Here is a 17,450-nt window from a genome sequence, read left to right as displayed (position 1 = left end):
ATATAGGCGATCCTTAGTACCGTCATTTCACTGATTCACTAAACCTTCACACCGCAACATAAACATTCTAAGTATTGCTGTTTGCCGGTAAAATTAATAATATGCATGTTTTTATTGTTATAGGTAGGCATACTGTCAAACGTGTCACGTGATGGTAAGTGGTTACTACCGCTAATTTACATTGGCGTTTTAATAAATATTAATAATTCGTTAAATCCCTAATGCGCCACCAAGCTTGGGAGCTCAAATGTAATGTCCCTTGTGCCTGTAGTCATATCTTCTAGACACTGAGTTTGTCTGTAATTCCTATTGGTTTGTCACAAAATATATTTATGTATTACGAGTCCGCATCACGCTGACTCGTTACAAAGATTCAATCAGCCGCAATAGTTTGATAGGCTGGAGTCCACCGCAGTAACAGTAGTTCCCCCCGTTATGGAATGTATTACAGAGGTTCATGTCGGATGAGATCGTAAAACTTTACGAACTTACGCCCTCTCAACCTATCTGTGACAATCATCTTAGGACACAGAGTAAAATCAATCAGAGAAAATATATTTAAAAAAGACAATACGTGATGCCGGTTATATTTGTAAGTTTAATACCACACTCTATTATTAATTTAAAACAATTCTTCATTTAATTTAGATAGCTGCTCCGTTTTCAATCGCTTTAAGCATTACTGCTCCGTTCCCGATGTTCATATTGCGATGTTATGTAGTTTATACATCGTTTACTATGTGTTGATTTTACTTCGTTTAGTATGTGTGAATATAAAATCCAGTATTATTAAAATTGTTGATGTCTCTATTGCTACATTATTCTGTACACAGGGGCTGAGATTTCAATAAACGACATCCGATACGTGATTGCAGCTTGAAGATGCTCTCCATATAGACGTTAACTCACAAACTGACGATATGACATTCACTTCAATTTAAGCCATATAAGAATTTATAGGAATGCTCATTGTATTAATACACATTGAATCTTGATACAAATATTTTTTGTGTAAATTTAAACGAAAAAATAAATGTATCTTTTCAGTTATGTAATTAAGGTGTACCAGCTGTTGACTCTGTTGACTGGCGCTCGTGTTTAAGAGGTTGTTCTTCAGGTGTTAGGCACAATAAAGTAGCCTCTTCCCTTAGAGTTCAATTTCATTACATACATTACATTAACAGCCTGTAAATTTCCCATTGCTGGGATAAGGCCTCCTCTCCCTCTGAGGAGAGGGTTTGGAGCATATTCCATCACGCTGCTCCAATGCGGGCTGGTGAAATCCAATGCGGTTCAAGAGTTCATTCGGTTAAATGATTTGGCCATTAAATAGCAACAGGCAGACAGACAGACAGATAGAGTTACTTTAGCATTTATAATATAAGTTTTAGTCATATAAGATAGTGGCCAACCTCAACGAAGGAACCAACTCAGGTCCCAACTGAGTTAGATATCACAGTACTCAAACGAACACTTATTATTGCCTCACTTTCCACTGTCACTAGTCTAATGGGAAGGAAAGAAATTCAGGCGTATTCAACGGGTTTATGTGTTTTCCCAATCAGCAATGACAGCGTCCAAAATTCCTGGCTGCAATTGAGAAACTATTGACAGAAAAACCCAATAGATATTTACTAGCTTGAACAGAGGTTTTAACTTAGAACTGCTTCCTTATAAGCCAGTTACTAAAACAACGGCAGCCAATACATTTTAGTCAATAGAGAAGACTTAATTCAAAATTATTCTTCACGATGTTTTGGTTAAACGACAAAAACGTGATTGCTTATAAAATAATTATGAAACCTTCTTATAAAACCTAAAGGCAATTGCAAGAATTTTATTAAAGAAAAAAAATATATACATTAATTCGATAAACAAACATAACATTTACCGATTGTCAAAAAAATCTCCTAGTGATTCCGAAATAAACACGTCACTTAACTCGTGATCTTCATTTCAGATCCAGTTGTTTCTTCTACTGTTCCAATACAGCTCTACGTAATATTTTTAAGTGGTAAATATTACATTCTAAAGTTTAATCTTGTATAACATCAAATAAACGCTCCTTGCTCAAAGCAATATTTCTATGACAGGGAAAAAAATATTCTAGACATGCAAAAATGGCTGATAGCACCACACCTAAATTTTATAAATGGCTTTTAAACTCCACAAAGCGTTATTGTAACAAACAAACATAAATTTTGTGTCTTAAAACAGTGTAAGATTTTTTAAATATTACCAGACTTACTTATAAAAGGGGTTTAACGGGTGTTCAGTTTAATAATGGTTCCTCTCGTTCTGTCATCATTGATTTGAGATTCGAAAGAATGAGACAGCATTATGTAACATCACTCCCTAAGAAACATTTATAGCTAAAGCCGAATGTAGCCGAACGATAACCTGTCTGTCTTATTTTTTTAAATTAAGATTTTTTTGTTTTCATGTTTATGTCTCCAAAGACATGTTCCACAGTATATTTATTATTATTTTAGTGTGCCTGTATGTTAATACAATTTAAGTATTTGAAAACATAAATAAAGCTAACGATTTCGTATAGATCTATTCAATCTCGCGCGTGTCCACGTCAAATTATTCGTATATCGGCGTGCATTAGTTCGAGGGAGTGACGTATATAAGCCTGTGATGTATTAGTGTTCGCGTAGTGAAAAAAGCAAAAAAATAAATAGAAATTAGATTATATTTGTTAAGTTTATTTTATTTAAACTCCGAAAATGTAACCATATTCTTTACTTCTAGCTGATATTTGAGAGAGCTTCTTTTAAAATTTGTATTTTATGCAATATTATTCTATGCAAAGCAATGTTAAAATTCCGTCACTTTTGTTATACGGAAATCGCTTAGTGCGGCGCGCCTTGACGTTTTGCAAATGGCGCTAGAAATGACGTGGAACAGATAGATGCATTATGTCCCCACCCAGTCTATTAAATTTGTATGCAGTTGTAATATTTCAAAATGAAACCAATATGTGATGTAAGAATGAATTTATTTGTGTATTTTATTAAAACGATTTGTCAATGGTAGGTTTATACATATGTACCGTCAATTAATGCACTTTTTTTTCAATAACTGACTTTATAATTTGGTAAACTTTATCATTGTAAATGTATATAAGAATGGGACTTTAGCATTTTTAACCAATTTTAAAATCAAAGGTTTCCAATTCGGTTGGTTTTTTATGTTTGTTATTTCAGAACTTTGTCATTCATAAACAGATTTGAGAATTTCTTTTTTTTTTTCGACAAGCGGAAAGTATACCCATACTTTCCACTAATTTAGATTTTTATGGATTCGAATTTTATTTTCTTTTTAATTTAATATTAATTTCTTTTGTATAGATTTATATTTGAAGTCGGTTTTTTGTGTTTTGACATTTTAAGAGTTAATAACATCCACAGCCTCAACTTTTACATAGTACAGAAATGCGTACATATGATTTTCCGAAAAAAAATTGCCTCAAAAAAAAAAAAACATTTTTAATAATATTTCCGAAAAAAGCCTATAATATATAAGACATTGCCTTAATAAGTCTGAAAATACTCATATTTGAAATTATTTCAAATATTGTTTATTACATCCGAAATTACCGATAAAATCGCAGACTTAAGAAGAATAGAAAGGAATACCTTGGAATTATATATTATAAACATTTAACTAAGAAACGTTCACGAAATTAACTAGCTGTTACCGAATGCTTAAATATTAACTCCTTAAGTGCACCCTTTGTGCGTGAACTCAGGTGTGAAATAAAAGTGTCTGCGTTCGAGGGGTTTAATTATTGAATTAAACGGAGTCTTTTTGTGAGACGAAGATTACCTTTGAAGATAATCTGTTAGTCAGTGTGTAAAGTGCTTCGTTCTAACAGACTTTCATATTGAGTTATACGTCTTTCAAGTAATAATTTCTTGTTTACAAATTCTACATTATATTAAGTATCTTACGATTATTTAACGGTAGGGCTTTGTGCAAGTCCGTCAGGGAAACAGATATAATAAGTATGTTGGTAGAAAATTCAACAAATATAAATATAAATAATTTAGAGGAGGGGCAATTAGGCTACCTGATGGTAGGTGGTCACCACAACTCATAAACAATGAGCCGTCAGAAATTTTAAGCATTCTTCATATCTTCAATGTACCAATCTTGGGAACTACGCATTTATGCTCACTGATTCTCTCACCCTTCAAACCGGCACACAACAATAGAAAGTATTGCAGTTTATATGACGAGTGGTCGGTACTTACCACCAAGAAAATATATCATATATATACTTGTAATTTTTTTTGTTTATCTCATGTAACAACTGTTCTTAACCATAAAATGAAGAGCATGGCATAAGTTTAGGTTAATATAAGGAATACTTTTAGATATTCACATCATTGATATAAAGTAAATGTATCCAAAAACTAATTTAATTCCTCACATTTGTAACCGGATGTTTCCAATTAGGATCGTGTCTGGATGACAAACACCATTCCCGCGGGAACTGGGCCAGTGAGCTGAGACATCCACGGAATTGAGGAGACAAATTCCACTTAATAAGATAATTTAATCTAAATACATGTGATTATCTTCATTAATATAATAATTTAAAAGCAGCATTTCAAATAATCTCTTTCTTATAATAAAAAAGTCGTTGGTTAAGAAAGGATAGGAAGGATTATTTAATTGCTTAATCAGTTGAGATATTTGTTCACCAAAATTGGTACTTATTATTTCGACAATCACTAAAAGGAAGCAAATAAAAGTTAATGTAATTTAGTTGCATTCTCTATCTTGAATTCTCTAGAATGAAACTACAACTACATTTACAACAAAAACAAATTATTAGTAAAAAGCATTTAGTTAAAAATCTAGTTCCTACAATTTTATTATACTTCGCCAAAATAAAACACGCTTGGAGAATTGTTAATTCAGAAACTGAGCATTTTTGATTACGTTTAGTGTTTCAAGGTTGTGGCACAGCGAGTTTTTAGTAAATATGACGTAAAAAGTATTTAAGGTGAGACTGGTTGCTTCGTTAACGTTGTGGCCAGTTTGTAAGACTGCATATTTTTCTACGATATCTTGGGTTCAATCGCCGTGTCAAAATTCATTAGATTTGGGAATATAGATTTTTTTTGTCGAAACGATATTTAAGACAAAACCATTTTTTTTATGTAATATGTGAGTGTACGGGAAAAGGGGCCACTTGATATCAAATGGATACCACTGCCCATATATATTGGCGCTGTAAGAAATATTAACCATTCCTTACGTCGCCAAAGCGCCACCAACTTCGGGAACTAAGATGTTACGTCCCTTGTGCCTGTAGTTACACTGGCTTACACGAGTTTTACTGTTAGGTGGCAGAATATCTGATGGTGGTACCTATCGGTCAGCTGACACAAAGCCTTACCACCACTCTCATTACATCATGAGTCGTTCAAAAGTGCATCTAAGCATACACTTGAGTACTATGTAATAGTATCATTATTTGCACAGTTGTTAATTTCCTATACGTCTTGCTCAAAGAAAATTGATCAGAAGGACATAAGCATTGGAACCCTTAATTTAATACGGAATATTTAATTTAATACACATATACAATCTAATTGATAGAAAACAATACGGAGTTTCTTGCCTTATTCTTCTCTTCGTTCCGAACTTAGCCTCAAATTTATTTTAATTTTGTAAAATAACCATTAAAATATATCAGAAAGAGCATGCTTAATGCCCATAATTTTTTTTTTTTTAAATATTTTCTGTAGCAAAGTATATAATACCTTATTGTGTCTCAAACCTTAGTCCACTCCTAAAAGCGAGCCACATTAACCGTAAAGCCAGAGATACAGCCGGTATAAAATATTTTAATTATATTTTATCACCACTAAAACCGTGTAAATGAAAAACTGTTCCTTTGCTTTATGAAATCGTAAAAAAACTTGTCCTCCGAGAAGTTTTAATGTGTTTTTGCTTGAATTAATGTGTTTTCATTGTTTAAATTTCATTAAAACATATTTTATTTTAGACTTATTCAATGATATCTTATTGAATTTGTCATTATTACGTAAGTGGTTGAATTATTTTGTACGTGTTTGTAAATGTTGAATTTATTGGATTTACAAGCATAACCAGTGAACTACGCAGGACAAATTATAATGTGTGTGCGTAAACACAGGTGCACCCTCTATTCCGTCACTCTCATAATCCGATGGGACGGCAAACCTGACACGTAAAGAAATCAGGCGCGGGACGTACGTACGCACATACGTCTTTTCCGAATGACGAAACTGTACCTGCCATCTTCCAGATTCTAGGCTTTACTTGAGAATTTTTTCGATAGAAACACCCAATAACTTTTGCCTTATATCTAGTCATTAGACCAACGAATCACTTATATAAGACGTACACATAACAACATTAACAGCCTGTAAATTTGCTACTGTTGGACTAAGGCCTCCTCTCCCTTTGAGGAGAAGGTTTTTGGGCATATTTGTTGGTGGATGCACATATGACAGAATTTCGTTGAAATTAGTCACATGCAGGTATCCTCACGATGTTTTCCTTCACCGCCGAGCACGAAATGAGTTATAATTTTTTTCTTTTTAATGTTATAGTGGGCAAACGAGCAGGAGGCTCAACTGATGGAAAGTGATTACCACCGCCCATGGACATCTGTAATACCAGGAGGGTTGCAGGTGCGTTATAAATAAAAATTAAGCACTTGCAATTCAGTGATGCTTGCCTGGATGTACGTGTTCTAACCATTGGACAATCTCGGCTCTCCTCCTCATGACGTACGTACGTACTACGTACATATGTGACTTACGAAAACATAAATAATACAACCAGATACAATAATGGCAGCGAAGTCAATTTATAGTATAAATAAATTCTGCTAATACATAAATCGAAATGGTAACAACAAGGGCAAGGAGTAATGACCCCGAACCTTGGGTTGTTTCACGTCAATGGAGAATACATCGTGCTGACATAAAATTGTTTTGCTATAAATATTTTCCATAACGTCGTGTAACTGTTTTGACAACGCAAAACTGATTTGATTACTTGCATTATTGAAATAACTTACATTCTATTAAAATCCTATCATTCTATATCTAGTAGAATTGGCAAGAAACACAGTAGTTATTTTGTACCGCCAATTAAATTACAATTATTTTTAAGTAAAGAGATTTAAAGTACAATTTAGAATCATGTTTTAATTCTGCAGTGCCAGTGTTAAGCCATCAGGTGACGCATTCTGAATAAATACGTATCCTGAAATAAATAACACAAAACATAAAAACTACCATTATTCGGTGGCATTAACAACTCGATATAATTTCTATTTCCTACGTCCACACAAATACAGCGTGATACGGGGAGATAAGGCACAGGCCAGTGCCAGTTGTTGCCTCTTATTTATTGCATTGACGTACGGACAAATGTGGCAAGCTGTCTTTTTTCTTTGATCTTATTAGACCTGATTAGGGGACTTGAGATGTTTTTTCAGCGACTAAAAGATAAATGAACATCATTTTGGTGAAAACATTCAACTCTTGGGTAAGTTTCGTATAGGATTTTATTTTACTTCACATTAAATCACTGAAGTAACAATTTGATAAGAAAAAAAAAACATCTTTATAAAGCATCTTATAGTAAAAAGATTATAATAATATTTTCACAGTAAAATGAAGAAGAGAATAAGAAAACAATATAGATTAAGATTATTAATTTAGTATTTTTGATACCTAATTTATAACGATATAAACGTACGATAATAACGTTATAACGATTTAACGTTATTATCGTAACGTTATACTCGTAGTTGTAACGTTATAGTTATAACGATAAGGTATCGAAAATACTATGAGATATTAATATGAGCTCATATTGTTATCTGAATACGCACTATTTTAGTACTTCTATTTTAATTTAATTGATTTCATAAAAAAAAATATTATTAATTTACTCCAAAAATATAAATATGTTATTTATTTTATCAGTAAACCACATTTAATTGGTTCTTATTTAGCCGTTAAATCGGACGCTTACTTTCGCCGATTGAAAACGTGTATACCAAAAAAAGTAAATAATCACACAGTTTTCTCATATTCATATACAGAACATTACACATCTCCTCAACCGATCCTTGAATTATGCATGTGAAAACGTCCAAAACACCACAGAGGCCAGTCACGCGGTCAACGAAATGACCCTTTAAGCCGCAAGTGGCAAAACCCTTGCCCTGGTCAATATTTATTGCTTTCTCGGTAAATTTTGCGTGTACTTTTACGAAGCCACTCAGAAGACAACAGACAAATTAGAACTGAAATACAGACGTTGAAAGTTCTTTTTAGCTTGGCATAATAATACACAATCTCCCAAGTTTGCATGTCAATTTGAACTGTAATATTCTCGAAATTAAGTTGGAAATAGCTCGTACAAGGCTAATAAGGGTCAGTGTCGGCTTCTTGGTTTTGAAGTGTTTGTGAATTTACGATGGTCTGTCGATGAATTTCAATTGAAACTAAGTGAAAAAGGTGGTTCTTTGAACAGTACCTTATTTATGTGTAAATTAAATAAATAATTTATAAAATAAAATCAAAGAAAAAATCGGCAAGAGGAGACCGAGAGGCGAGTACTTACAGCTAAGAAAAAGGGAGCCCACGTAAGGTCTCAGTATGACTTAGGCCTTATCTTAGGATATTGTCAGACCGATGAATGAATACAGATACTCTTATAAAATTCTGAATGCAGTTAGAGGATTAAGCTGAATATACTCGTGAGAAGATTGTTATTATTTAAATTTATTATGATATATATCACAGACAATGACACAGGGAGTTTATATGATAAGTTAGCACTAAAACAGAATAGTTCATTTCCTTCATCAGCATGCATCTCCTCGTCCATCAAAACGTGAATTTACATTTACGATGAATGCGACACGGTTTCAGAACAATAAAATCTTTATGGCTATTGCCTCACATCGCCTTTATACGTTGATCCCGATTTAGGACCCTTTCGAACTATCCTCATAGATCTATTTTATACAGACGCAAAGCCGCCAATTCATAGCTATATATCTATTCACTCAAGAAAACGTGCAACTCCACGTAAAATTATCGACATACTTTAGTGTTTCGCTTGTGTTTACAAGATGTCTTAGCGTGAGATGACTAATGATTACATTGGTTGATGTATGACATGACATATTAACATAGAGGCGCGAGCCTTCGTGATCTATACGGACAAAAAATTCCGAAGCACTTTGAGGTACAAAACATTATAATTATAACAAGCCTCTGCAATGAGCAAAGGTAAGCTACCTGACCACCCTCACGTAATCATTGATGCGTGGTGCCTCTGCAATGTGCAAAGGTAAGCTACCTGACCACCCTCACGTAATCATTGATTCGTGGTGCCCCTGTGATTCTGCAACATAACTTTCTTATACCATCTTGCCTTGCCGAGTACACCAAGCGGTTTAGACGCCAATTTGGCTTTATCTACCAATCGACGGCGGAACTGAACCAGGTTCAAAACATCAACGCCAAGTATTCCAATACTAGCTGTGGCGACAGTGAAAATATTCTCAAATCGTGAAGATTCGAAAAGCGGTTAACGTGGAAACTTGTGTTTTGGGTTTGTATTGGACTAGTTTTACCCGGCCCCCGCCTGAAACTTTGTTTAACAAAGACTCGATTTAAGACACAGGTATTTTCCGTTTTCATCGACGTTTTCCCCAGAAATTTACTTAACACTTAAATTTAATTAATACGAATTAATTATTTTGACCTTCATAAGCTGAAGCGCGAGTATAGGACAGTCATAGGGAAAAACAATAATTACCTTTTTTTGGTCTCGCTGAAAACATGGAATTACGCGTTTGTTCCAGCTAAAATGGGGGGAGGGGTATGTATTGGAGATGAGTATGTGGTACTCATCTGGCTCGACTGCTCCGAAATACTCAATATAAAACCATCAGTACCCACTCCATCGTTTCGGGGTGTTGTTACTTGTAATAAACGTACACCATCATCGCCATCGGTCAATCGCAGTGCACTGATAGCCACCGCCACATGCTTACTTAGCGAAAATTCAAACCAAGTTGAAAATTTAGTTAGTTTAACACTGGGGAAAAAACTTGAATTTATATATTTATTTGTTCTATTCACTGCCATCGAGGTTTTAGATAAGAAGTACTCGTATATAGTACGTATATCTGATAGCAAAAATCTTGAAACATTTTGTAGACACTCAAGACAGTACGGCAATTTGCCGTCAAGCCTTCTTGAATTAGATGTCTCCTGGCTTTTTATTTCCTCAATCAAAAGTCCGAGTGTCGTCGAGTGGGAAGAAACGACCTAATGAATTCTCTTAGCTTTGGAGGAAAAAGGACAGATATGTACGTGAAAATTTTGATCATTCGAAATGCAAATATTAAAAAATAACACTAAATATTGTTAATTAAGTTGTCGGACGATGTACACATTAAAGAGTATTTAAAGCTAAATTTATAATTGAAGACCATTTTGTCTAATTAATAAATTACGTCATTTTTTATATAAAACTATCTTTATTTGTTTATTAACACTGTCGCATTTGGGTATGTTGCTTAGGAGTAAACTTACTTAATACAACGCTACGTATTTTTCATTTGTGTGTCAAATTAATTATGTCAGAAATATGGAAATCAGGTTGTATGTATGTATGTATGTATGTATGTATGAATGTATGAATGTATGAATGTATGTATGTATGTATGTATGTATGTATGTATGTATGTATGTATGTATGTATGTATGTATGAATGTATGTATGTATGAATGTATGTATGTATGTATGTATGTATGTATGTATGTATGTATGTATGTATGAATGTATGAATGTATGTATGTATGTATGTATGTATGTATGTATGTATGTATGTATGTATGTATGTATGTATGTATGTATGTATGTATGTATGTATGTATGTATGTATGTATGTATGAATGTATGTATGTATGTATGAATGTATGAATGTATGTATGTATGTATGTATGAATGTATGAATGTATGAATGAATGTATGTATGTATGAATGAATGTATGTATGAATGTATGAATGTATGAATGTATGTATGTATGTATGAATGAATGTATGTATGTATGTATGTATGTATGTATGTATGTATGAATGAATGTATGTATGTATGTATGTATGTATGTATGTATGTATGTATGTATGTATGTATGTATGTATGTATGTATGTATGTATGTATGTATGTATGTATGTATGTATGTATGTATGAATGAATGTATGTATGTATGTATGTATGTATGTATGAATGTATGTATGTATGTATGTATGTATGTATGTATGTATGTATGTATGAATGTATGTATGTATGTATGTATGTATGTATGTATGTATGTATGTATGTATGTATGTATGTATGTATGTATGTATGTATGTATGTATGTATGTATGTATGTATGTATGTATGTATGTATGTATGTATGTATGTATGTATGTATGTATGTATGTATGTATGTATGTATGTATGTATGTATGTATGTATGTATGTATGTATGTATGTATGTATGTATGTATGTATGTATGTATGTATGTATGTATGTATGTATGTATGTATGTATGTATGTATGTATGTATGTATGTATGTATGTATGTATGTATGTATGTATGTATGTATGTATGTATGTATGTATGTATGTATGTATGTATGTATGTATGTATGTATGTATGTATGTATGTATGTATGTATGTATGTATGTATGTATGTATGTATGTATGTATGTATGTATGTATGTATGTATGTATGTATGTATGTATGTATGTATGTATGTATGTATGTATGTATGTATGTATGTATGTATGTATGTATGTATGTATGTATGTATGTATGTATGTATGTATGTATGTATGTATGTATGTATGTATGTATGTATGTATGTATGTATGTATGTATGTATGTATGTATGTATGTATGTATATATATATCGCCATTGCGCCACCAACCATGAATACAAAGATATTATGTCTTTTATGTCTGTAGGTACACTGACTCATCCTTCAAACCGGAATACAATAATACTAAGTATTGCTTGCTAAAATTTAGTGGTACCTACACGGGTTTGTAAAAACCCTACCATCAAGTAGGTTGTATATAAAAGAGATACTTATGTAGGTATTGCTTATATTATATTAGTTCTTACTCTTAAGTTCTTTTAATACCTAAACTAGTTGTGAGACTTTATATTATATAGACTTTATAATCTATCAGACCATCTTTTAAATTTTTTTGTTAATTATTATGTGAAATAATTAATTTAAATTTACTTCATAAAAAATTGTACTGGATATGTAAACTGTAACTTTTATGAATTAAATGATAATATATTTATTTATTAAACAAAAAATACTTTTATACATTATTAATACTGTATTTATTATTTTAACAAAACCGTGCACTCTTTTTCTATAACCCCGAATATCAAGGGTGGCAACTATATTACACAATAGGGGTCGCATTCCACAGATTATAGCGATGTTGCCTTTCTTGAGCCGTTTACTGAGTCTTGGGTGAAAAAATTATGGAATCACTGGATACGACTTATTAAATCATAGCATTATTACAATGCGTATATCAAATATTTCTTCTGGGGGATTTTTCGAACCGATGCCAAAAGTAGATTTATGGTAGTCAATCAGTATATTTAATAAATATAATATTATAAAAAATATTCTTTATTAGAAATCTTGTAAGCACATTTTTATTTTCATGTTGCTTAAATTAAATTTAAAGCTACCACCGGCTTGGCATGTAGATCCTACTGAGAAGAACCTACGAGAAACTCAATAGGGTAAAAAATCACATGGGTATATTATTTAAATGAGTAAAAATTAAATTACAAACATATATTCTTGAATCTAAATAATTATTATACGTAAAATATCTACGTACAAGTAAGTTGCTTATCGTTTAATAAAAATATTGATTATGTTTAATGGCGCTTCTATTTGGTATATATCCAAGTCGACGAGGCCGGTATTAGCTGAAGCCCGCAGGGTGTTGCAATTTGCTTCAATAATGTGGCCGCTTGTCCTACGCACTTACCGTTACAGAATTTATCGTTGGGGCCGCCTCGAGTATTCCATGATCGTGATCATATATAAATACATCTACGTGAAAATAGAAACAGATAAGGAAAATGTTTATACAACTATTTGAACGTTAGGACAAAAATAAAATAAGTTGAATCGTTTTTGCAATATTTTTATTATTTTTTTTTTTAATTCTTATTTACTGAGAACTGTGAAGGACCAGTTATTTGAACACGTGAATCTTATCTTATGATTCAAACCTAGGCACCACTGAACATCCATGTACTTAATTTAAGTTGTGGCAGTAAAAGGAACATTGTGAGGAAGCCTGCATGTATCTTATTTCAGTAAAATTGTACGAATTATATTGGATATACATTGGAGAAGCGTGGTAGATTTAGCTCTGATCCTTATCCCATTGAGACATTTACAGAATATTACTTGACTAAATTTGATGGCCTAGTAATAGCCGACCAAGTGGAGTGGTCTAACAGTTATCACTCGCTTGCCTTTTGTTTTTTTATTAATTTTTCTCGTCATATTTTCAATCACTTCTTTATTTATGTCACTCAGGCTATCAATTTTACTGTTTTCTTTTTACTTAAATTGCTGTCTCCAGAAAAGGTTGTCATTTTATCAATCATAAGATGGTGAGTTGAACTTTATAGAAGTTGATATGGTACAACACCATGCAATCTTTTATCAACAACTTAGATAATATGAAATCCTCCACGAAAATACATTACTGTACCAACATTCATGGTTATTGGTTCATCGATGTTAAAGTCTGTTATTAATTTTTATTTTTATGTAGACTCAAATATATTGTATATCTATACCAATATTATAAACACGAAAGTAAGTATGTTTGTCTGTCTATATATCTATTGCATTTTCTCGGCCAAACCACTGAATCGAAGTCATATCGATTCAAAAAACCGCCGGCGAAAGCCGGTTCCACAGAGTGTTTGTGCGAGGCAGAACATGCCTTAATAATCGCGCTCTTGTGAATTTTTTTTGAACGTCACAAGTATAAAATTTCAAATGTAATTTTACGTGTCTAGGTAATAAGGGTTATTATCCAACAAAAGTTCGTGGAAATGACTTAATAAAGCTATAAGGACGCTAACGAATAAATAATTACAACCGGATAGTCAATTACTTTCACTCGTATTACACTTATAATTTTAGTCAATTGACTATCCATGTTCTATAATTTTTTCATCAAATCACTTTGAACTTTATATCCTGTAATTAAGGGTCATTTTATATATTTAAGCGAATCATTAACGATGCATGGAAATGATTATAATGACTTTATTTCGTGTTAATAAAATTGATAGTGAATTGAACCGTCGGTTATATTGAAGTGATTTTCATATTTGTTTTTTGTTCTCACATATTTTATTATATGTATACACAGGTAATCTGCATAGTCATTATTTACAAGTATATTTATGTACCTATAGTAAATATATGCATTTTTTATGACTTCCTCATTCATCTCGTGGCTAGCTTATGAGGTCGCAAATCCCGGAATCCTAGATTCAAATCCTGTGTCGAGTAGTTAAAATGCTGTTGAGTTTTCCCTAAATAAATTCTCAGTAGCAGCCGGCAGCATTAAATAGCTGCCTAAAATCTAGAAATCGTTTTTATAATCTTCGTGACTACATTTTACTTGGTGGTAGGACTTCGTTCAGGCCCGTCTGGGTAGGCACCACATACTTATCATATATTCTATAACCAAGCATGAATACTTAATATTGTTGTGTTCCGGTTTGAAGGGCGAGTAAGCCTACAGGCACAAATGACATGAAATTACATAACATCTTAGTTCCAAAAGTTGGTGGCGCATTGGCGATGTAAGTTATGATTAGAATTTCTTACGGCGCTTATGTCTATGGGCAGTGGTAATCACTTACCATCAGGTTTCCCATTTGCTCGTCCACCTTCGTTATGTGTACGATACGTGGTAATGATTTTCCATCATTTTCCTCCTATATATATTGAAGACCCAGCTTCAAGTAAATAGGAACGTCAAATAATTAACAATATTTAATATAGTTTACAATATTTATTTTTTCAGTTTTTGTTACAATCATCCATTATCTTCCGCTTTTCAACCCAGATTCATAATTCCCATGTCAAATTCAAAAATATTCTTCCTCTACTTTTATTATAAAAATGTCAAACCAAAAAGTATTCATCACATTTATATAATTCTGTGATTGAATATAACTCAATAGCTAAAAGCTATACAACCTTAAATGATTATTTATAAATATTTTATATAAAATAATTTATAGGCTTACAATATATATATATATACGTTCAAGGCCTCTACATAATTTATTCTCTTGTGGTATTATTAACCCTTTACAGTCATATTCATTTTTATATTCCTTATCCTTCTCCTGCCTTAAAGCTCATACATTCAACATATTCCATTTTCAAATAATTTATACGTAAAAATTGCACAGTCAGCTAAGCTTAAAGTATTCGTCAAAGTGGTACTAAAAATGCGTTTGATAAAAAACAGTAGGCTTTAACAATGTAATCCTGAATACGATCATCCGATTGATCCAAACTATTCGTTAATTAAAGCCATTTGAATCTGCGTAAAGCGGCGCTAATTAGATTGTGGTTGTTGAAAAGTTTGGTTTCATGTTGAAAATATAAAGGTTCCCTTACTTTAAGGTACAATATATTTTCATAGAATTTTCAAAAATTCTTGTATGCTTACATTTTTTTTTTTTTATTTATAGGTGGCAAGCGAGCAGGAGGCTCACCTAATGAGAAGTGACTACTACCGTCCATGGCCATCTGCAATACCGGGGGGATTGCAGATGCGTTGCCGGCCTTTAAGGAAGGATTGCCGGCCTTTTATCGCTCCTCGGCCTTTTGGCTAAGATCAAAGTGTTTAAAATTAAAATTCTAGATAGTATAAAACAAAGTCGCTTAACGCCGTCTGTACTCTGCCGGATTTTAATGCGGTTCATAATGCTGATTTTAATACTTATTCACGAGAAAGGTTTATATAATAAAGTATAATACAGTCATGTTTATTGTATTATAAAGAAAAGCCGAGAACGTAAATTTTCCTAGTCGGGAAAAATTAAGAATTTGTCTTTTTAAAAAATAGTTCTTTAATATAAAAGTTTTTTACTTATAAACTGTACCCGAGTGTAACCGGGGCGGGTAGTTAGTTTAAAATATAATGCTGTGTATTGGATGAAATGATACCATAATGTCAGATATTAAAAAAAGAATGTTACACAATCTATATCAATTTAATATGTAAATATATTTTTATATTATGTAAAAATTATATATCATGCTAAAATTATACACACATAGAATTAAAGGTATGATATAAATATCCCACTGCTGGGCAATTTTTTTTAGATAGAGATTTTGTTTTTCTTAAGAAAAAGGTTCGAATCTTACACTGCTTTTTTGGCATCCTAGTGGTTCGGCATATCAACATTTTAACCGAAGGTTGCGAATTCAAATAATAAGGACCGAGCTCAGACCAGTTTCATTTCATCATCAGCTTGTAATTGATTTCTCACTCGAAGATGAAGGAAAACATCACAACTAACATATGTATATCTCAGCTACAAAGGTTCATATAACATTTAAAATCTACTCGCGTCGCGACTCCCATGATGATAGAATCATACTGTCAAAAATATTTCGAGAATTTTACCGTAAATAATATTAACGTTTTCCGAACATTTATTAAAAATACATATATATCATAATAAACTAGACGAATAACGAATTTGCCTTTTATTTAATTACAGAATCCCTCACTAGCATATTTAATTAACTTTATGATATTCAGCTAAGAATGCATCATCACGGCGCTACGTAAGTTCCACTATTCCTAATTAAGTGGGGGAACGGTAATGGAAGTGTAATTTAGTTAGAACGTCATCGGGCGATGATTGTGCTGATGACTGGTAAAGTGCCGGCAATAATCCTTTTAGTTTCGTCTGACGGAAAAAGTAGTCAGGAACGAGTTAATCGATTTTTATACGACTGAAAATAGGGTCTTCTTTTGACTACTTTTTTTTTTTGTATTCGTTTTTTAAATTCTCATGTCGACGACGGTTTAAGGTTTAACAACTAGATACTTTTTTAATAAAAAATATATATTGGTTACGCTTACATTTTTTTTATTTTAAGTTACATCGTACATATTCTATGCGTTATTGGCCTACTGATGTGTAATTATAAAGCCAATTGTACCTTCTGAATTACGTCTTTTTTTTAAATATAGTAATCGGATCGTCCTGTCATTTAGCTATTATTTTATATTTATTTAATATTA

This window comes from Vanessa tameamea, chromosome 20 (assembly GCF_037043105.1).
Source record: "Vanessa tameamea isolate UH-Manoa-2023 chromosome 20, ilVanTame1 primary haplotype, whole genome shotgun sequence".
Classification (NCBI taxonomy): Eukaryota; Metazoa; Arthropoda; class Insecta; order Lepidoptera; family Nymphalidae; genus Vanessa; species Vanessa tameamea.
The sequence above is the reverse complement of the archived record's forward strand: the minus strand, read 5'-3'. Positions refer to the sequence as shown.